The 7,691-nt window shown below is 37.4% G+C and overlaps 1 long non-coding RNA gene across 1 annotated transcript; it reads right to left on the minus strand.

Annotated features, from left to right (window-relative positions):
- Window positions 1-4,158: 4,158 nt before the first annotated feature.
- LOC139973643 (uncharacterized) lies at window positions 4,159-7,675 on the minus strand. The gene is made up of 2 exons (XR_011795280.1): window positions 7,496-7,675; window positions 4,159-6,623 (listed from the first exon to the last, which is right to left on the minus strand). It is a non-coding gene; the product is annotated as an uncharacterized lncRNA (long non-coding RNA).
- Between the last annotated feature and the right edge of the window lie 16 nt (window positions 7,676-7,691).

The following is a 7,691-nucleotide window of genomic DNA, read 5'->3' on the forward strand; positions in this document are numbered from 1 at the left end:
ACAAGAAGCAATATAGTGTCATCTAGGTAGTCTATATCTAGGTTTGGAGCACATGACCTGCTTCCAGCATATACTGTACACAATATAGTACTAGGCTACTAGCAGCGGACAAATCAGGGAACAACTATGGGCAAGCTATATTTTGCAGACCAGGATGGTCCTGATTATATAGCCCAGCTCTTAGTTAAAAACTAGTTTCTGAGTGGAGGGGCAAGTGTTCCCTGGATATTAGTGTAGGCCTACTACAATGCACACTCATTACTACGATTACATTGACCACTATGACCATATTTTGTGGAGATTGAACTCAAGACATGAGGGTTACAGATTCAACTGGAAGTTGTAGTGTGAAATGAGGGCTGGCTCGTGGCCAGCTGTGTTTAATTGTGGATGTTTGTTCTTTTTGCTGTTGGGATGACAAGTCCTCCTGTTAACTACATGTTGTAATTTAGGGAGTTGCAGAAATTAAACTGTTGCCTAAATCTAACAGATATAGTTCGGCTATTTTCTTGGTGTTCATTGTATTAAATCCTCAGTTGATGGGCCAATCCAGGTTAATCATTCATACAGTATGGCCAGTTATGCAATTCTGGCTGATGGGGGAATTGCGAGATGATAAGAAGTCCTTCAATATTGTGATTTATAAGCAAACTTCTTTTGGTGTAGAAAAACAACCCAAAATTATAATAAAACTAAAATCATATTTTGATGGTTTCAATGGAATGCATTTCAGTCAGATGGTGGTAAACTATTTGTCTCTTTATCATGTATGTGGGCTCTGCTGTGTATATGCCAATTTTCACAGTTTCTTCCGGTTTCTTCCAGTTTCTTCCGGAAGAAACTGGAAGAAACCTGGAAGAAACAGGTTTCTTCCAGTTTCTTCCACGTCCCCTGAAGAAATATGTTTCTTCCGGAAGAAACCGAACCCTGATATATATATATATATATATGTGATTTCATTGATATAGCCTATTACGGTATTAGTTAACAGTCTCGGATATATATGCCGGAAATGTATCCCAAAACCATGGTGATTATCTAATTCATTTCTTCAATTTGTGAACTGGTCTTAGATAGATCAGAAAGTTATAGGCTTCTACTCGGTATATATTATATAATGATATATTTCAACTCAAATTTGGAATCTAAAACTATGTGTTACATTGGTGACACCATCGCTGTTTAGTTTTTCATATTCATTACTTAACTCACATCTAAGCAGACTAGGCGAATAGTCTAGCTCTTATATGAGAATAGTTGGGGGAAAAAATGCTGTCAAAATTTTACTTTTTTTAACGCCGTTTCCGTTAGTTTTAATAACATATCACTATCATTTCCAGTCATTAAATTACAAGTTTCATCCATGAACACCGAAACATAAAGCATAACATCAAACATTATCTTATAGTTTTTTTCCTTTTTCGGTACGCACGTAATAACTCTTAAATAATGAGTATATTTTATCCGGCTGGACATCTTTCCTTGAGATAATACCCTGTTGGGAAATTTAAATGTGACACTTTCTTCAGTTTTAAGTGATCATTTCATGAAAATCACAAAAATTGATATAAGGAGCAAAAAGAACAAGGTTGGAGGGGGGGGGGGGGTGTAATCTTGAACACTTTCTGTCCACCACTATAAACCCGACGATCGTAAAGCTATCTGGTCTAAAGAAATTGGACTTTTATCAGGGGTAGTTGAAGGCGGGGGGGGGGGGGGGGTTGGTGGGACTTGTGGATTGAATGGAGGGGCCAAAGTAACCATAAAGACATACCGGAAAATTTGCCTACAAAATAATTAGTCCATGCATTCGGCTGGTACCGAGATTAAATTGTAGTATTTTGGATATTTTGGCAAGTTCAACAAATAGGGCATTTTATGACACTATGGCCCTACAAGAAATGTTATGTTTCGACAACTTCAAGGGAATTTTTTTAGATAAAAACGGACTCTTTGTTATGACAAAAGAAAACGAAGTAGTAGGTTTTAGTTGCAGAAATGAATAAAGGATTTCCCCAATTAACTAAAGGGACTCGTTACAAGCTAGATGGATGGAGGAGTGGGCGATTCTTTGAAGAACCGCCCTGTTAGATATATTTTTTCATGAGACTTTTTAAATATCGCAGATTAATCAGTGTGTCTAATATTTGTTTAGCAGCCTTTATTTAGTATATATCTTGCCTTCTGTCTGAGACCTAATAAGTTTCTTATCAACATATTGTTGAAAATAATTGTACTTTCGTTTCAATATATTTTTTTCAAAGTTTAGGTAAATAAGACTCCATCCTGAAAAGGCCAACATGTTTCCGTTGAAACCAAAGGATTTAATTTTAAATAAACTATATCGAAAGTTAGGTATCCCTCCCTCCCTCCACCCCCTTTTGAACTTTCGGAAGTACGACTAGCTCCTTATTTCCCTTTGTCTTTAAGTAGAATAAATCCCACGCAACCTTTGTTAAATGCCATTCACGACCAACCTACTACAAACCTCAGTAAAGCTGCAAAGTATGTTTAGATCACATTGAGTGGTCGATCGTTTACAATGCGTCATAAACCTAAACTTGGCATTGATACGGAAGCGTAGAAGGGACATTGCATTGACGAGTTACCAACTTGACAAAACGACAATTATCTGCAAATTGACGAGTTGACGAGATGGTAACGTGACAAAATTCAGAATATTGACGTTTTGACGAGATAACGGATCTTGTCAATGCAACAATTTTCTGCAAATTGACGAGTTGCACACTTACTACCATGTCGACAAGATGACAAAATTCAGAAAAATGAAGCGTTGACGAGATAACGGATCTCGTCAATGCAACAATTTTCTGCAAATTGACGAGTTTCTGAATTTTGTCACGTTACCATCTCGTCAACTCGTCAATTTGCAGATAATTGTCGTTTTGTCAAGTTGGTAACTCGTCAATGCAATGTCCTTTCTACGCTTCCGTACATTGATGTGAACGACGTTTCATGAGACAAAATAGCGCAAGCATACCACTAATTTTGTATCTGGAGGGTTGGCGGAGATGCTATAGTCGTCCAGGAGAATGGTCTAAGGGGGAGAGTGTATGAGACATTTTGGTGCAATTGGCAATTGCGGGGTGGGGTGGGGATGCTTAGATGCAAAAATGCTGCTTTATCCGTAATTTGCATCTTTTGAAACGTCGAAGAATTTTCTCTCTATATGATTTATAGGTTGTACCGCACACACATATATATGTATATATATATATATATATATATATATATATATATATATATAAATATATATATATATATATATATATATATATATATATATATATATATATATATGTGACGGCTTTTAGAGATGCTTGTTTACATAGGATGTGTGGATTTAAAAACGTGAAATGAATCCGCCTCACTAATCAATTGTTTTCCTCCTCATTCCAGTGGAAGGCGATAACGAAACCTAAATTAAAAATTCTGAAGGTATATATATTGATTCTATGTGAATAATGTAACACCTATACATAAAGAAAAGAAAATTGAAAGATTTCTGCATTCGATGAAAAATCATTTACCAAAAAGAAACTTTTCGTATACCCACCTCCCCCTCCCCGGGCTCCTCCAACATGGCGGCGTATTCAACGACCCAACAGCCACGTACACCGCTCAATTTTTTTTTTTTAATTCCGACAAACCGTCCATGACCGTGTCAATATCACTCTGGGAAAATTTGGTCCCCGCACCTCTCCTCTCTCACCCCCCCCCCAATGTTTGGAAATCCTGTGCACGTAATTGGTTGAATAGGATGAAAAAGGCAACCGACACCCGTTACCAAGGGCGTAGGTACCGGGGGGCTGGGGGGCGCCAGCCCCCCAGTGAAAAATGTGGAGGGGCGGAAGTATCATTCCGCCCCCCCGGTTCGCAAGTCAGAAAACCCCTTTTTCATTTCTAAATGAGAAAAAAATCTCATTTGGAGCACCAAATTGCATCTAAGGCCAGGTGAAAATACAAAATTAAGTTTACAAAATGGAGTGGGTGTTGAAGTGTGCTATATTGCACCAAATTGCATCTGAGGCCACCTGGAAATGCAAAAAAAATCCAAAGGGGAGGGGGACACCCCATCAACATTTAATGTAGTGTCTAAAATGTCCACCTTTAAAGCTAAAGTTACATTCATTGCTAGAGGTGAGCCATTAGCTCATTATATGTTTTATTATCATGCAAAAACAAATAAAACAAAGGAAATAAATACATTCAAAGAAAAATCATCTGATATTCCATGACAAAATATTCTTTGCTGACTGGTTAAGTTGCATCAAAATCAGGGATTCTCACTCAAACAAATAGATCGGTTTCCTAAACAGGTTGTTTCATGTTTTCAGGAGTAAAACTCTGGAATTCACTAGACCGCAGTATAAAAAATATTTAAAAATCTGTTAATCCATTTTCAAAACTGTATAAACAAAAGTTATTGACAACCCAGGTCTCCAGATTAACTGTTACATTAGTATGGCCATGCATTATTAAGTGAAGGCCTATAATTTGCCCAATTTTATGACTTGTTAATGTTCTGTTTTATTTCCTAGTAAATTAATTTCCTAGTTGTAGGTATTGATATGTTACTGTACTTTCTCAATACCAGCTTTTCCAATGTATGCATTACAAAATACTATAGAGAATACACTTTATAAATATTGCACTTCTGTTGTCTCTTGTTAATTTGCTCTTCACATATGTACACGTAAATGAGTCCAATTCACAAGCTAGAAATATTTTTAAAAGTAGAATGTTAATTTGGCCTATTTCCACTGTATATACAGTATGTTTATATATTCATTCTGAAGTTGCTGGAAATAAATTGTTTCATTGTCAATAAGAATATGATTGGAAACTACAAAAAGGCTATGCAAATTGTAAATTACATAATTCTGTGTGCATATATATATTCTTAATATTAAATATTAAGTCCAGGTTCTTCATCAGGCGCATAGCCAGGAATTTGGCAAGGGAGGGGCGTAACTGTAGATTCGGCATTGCAAACTATCTAAGCGTAGCGCCACCATGGTTGGCGCGAAGCATACAAGAAATTTTTGGCTGAAAATGCCTTCCCAGATCGTTGGACATGGCACTTCCCTGGCCTTGTAAGTTGCATCTTAGCATTTTCTCTTTTGAAAATACTAGCGATATCATAAAAACATTAAAAAAAATATAAAAAATATGCTCAAGGGGGGGCGGCTGCCCCCTTCGCCCCCCCCCCCTTAGCTACGCGCCTGTTCTTCATTCCCCTTTAAACTTGTGCAACTAGCTTAAGAACAGACAGATATTACCTGATGACACACATTTGAACAATTCCACTCAAGAGTTACATTAACTTTGGCATCCAACATATTCGCGACGGTTTTGGTGTCCAAGCTAAAAATATGCATTGGTGAGACACTTTCTGACTATGTTAATTTATTGGCACAGGTCTTTCATTAAATTGCGTCCAGGCTATCCAGGCAAAGTTAATGCAGCATATCAGCACGATATCATATCATTACGGATGTGGTAACCCTCATAGATGCGACATACATTGATCAGACGTAGTTTGTAGTTATTCTGTGCTTGAGAAGAACACTAAGTATGTTAACCGATTTGGACATTGTTACTTTATAAAATGAAGTGAGAGACCCATAATGATGATGATTAGTGTGTACAAGTAATGAGTTCACATCAAAGTAGTGCAAACAACCGCAAACTTCCAATTCAGCTCAGATTGCCACTGAAACGGCTCGTCCGTTGACTACGATATCTAGATCAAATCACAGCCACACTGACAGAACACAGAGAATTCAAGCATTGAACAGTTTTCAAGCACTCTTCAACTGAGTCAGCATGGAGTGCTTAAACCGGTGGGTTAACCATCCATCTGCATTAGTAACTTTCCAATATCAGGACATTTTTATCTCTTCTTCAAAACGGTCGTCTGGTCGTGCAGAACGATCATATTTCTTTTCGAACAATCAAGTTTCTATGCAGGTCATCCTGCGGAGGACTACTGTAGTAGTTTACATCAAATTTCAGATTGCAAAGTTCTACATACCCTCAAATAGGTAAAAAACAGTGTACATATGTACAGTAATTCTTTGTTATGTTGCTAACATTATTTCAGACAAGATTTTCTGTTAAATAGACAATCGAAGAGTAAGATCTGGTTGTATGAGGGAGAAAAATCCTCATATTCGATCCCCTCAAAAAATATAGGATTGCAATATGAAAATGAGGAAATGTGAACACCCTAACAACTAATCTCTCCAAACCCGACCTCAAAATTTTGACTTAAAAAGGTCAAACATGGTCATGGAATAGAAGATACTTCTCCAGTTCGGTCCTTCTGTAAAGTACCCTTTGCATGACTCACACGGAGAGAGATTTCCAAAGAAAACAGCATTATACAGCTGAGGTAAATGCTTCACATGGTCACTGTCTATAAGTTACGTCATCAATTACGTCTCGGTGAGAAATTAGACAACGACATTTACATGTCAGAGAACGGCTCAACCGACATCCTGTGGTTGTTGTTGGAACTCAGGATATTGTCTTACTGCTGCCTCTCTGCCAGCATAGATCACAAATCCCCACGACAGAGCAACGACGACAATCAGCACCTGTGGGGAAATGAGAAGGAAAAATTTAGACAATCTCACTAGGTCACGAGGAAATGAAATATAAGCATTGCAGAATTAGCAAGTATTTAAAATATGTGACAGGAAAACATATTACGCAAAGTGAAAGATGTCAAGTTCTATATACATCAAAGACACTGAATGAGTGAATACTGCCAGTAACTTCACGACTAGAAAAATAAACTTGTGAACTTGCAAATCAGTATAGTACTGGCACCACCCCTGCCATTATTGCTCCAGACTGGTTCACATGACGATCAGTGGTAAATCATGTGACATGATGAGTTTGAGGAGGATCAGAACTCCTAGAATACATGCACATGATAAATCAGAGAGAGTCTGCGGATGCAGATTATTGTTCTCTCCTTCATCTCCCCAGGGGCTGACAATGTCATAACATAATAATTCAGAGGGGATGTTGCATTCATTGCATAGTAGTAGTAGACCTATATATGCCTTGGGTAGTTCTGAAATGTACCCTGTAAAACCTCACACTTTCACAGCATATAAGGATAACAAGCCAAAAGGCCAATACTTCGGTTTTCACTGAATCTTCTTGAAATTATACAATGTGATTAGAACGAATATGAAGTACTTAAAGTTGTCTTTACAGAATTTTTCCAAGGCAAAACTCATCACAACTCACAAATAAGAACAGCAGAACTAACCCTCTTACTACTAATTAAGTTTAGTGTAAGTTGCACTGGTAGTTAAATGCAGAACGTGAGGCGACGAATTACGACAAAGGTCTTACAATAACATTCTTAGCCTAACGTTAAGTCAGTAGCCCAGGCCCCCGGGTGCTAAAACTATAATAAGTATATATATTAAAGGCCTTTTCCATCTTTGCTTACCGTTGTTTGTATTATGTCGACATACTTCTTAGAGAGACTCATGCTTCAGCTCAAACGACCAAACTTTTGGGAGTGATATGTATCGGTAGTAAAATTGTTTAACTGCTAAGTGCCAATAAGTAATAGACATTCATGACTAAAACAGTGAATATTTGAAATTATTACATAAGAACTTTTATAGATTACCTGACCAGAT

This window comes from Apostichopus japonicus, chromosome 2 (assembly GCF_037975245.1).
Source record: "Apostichopus japonicus isolate 1M-3 chromosome 2, ASM3797524v1, whole genome shotgun sequence".
Lineage (NCBI taxonomy): Eukaryota > Metazoa > Echinodermata > Holothuroidea > Aspidochirotida > Stichopodidae > Apostichopus > Apostichopus japonicus.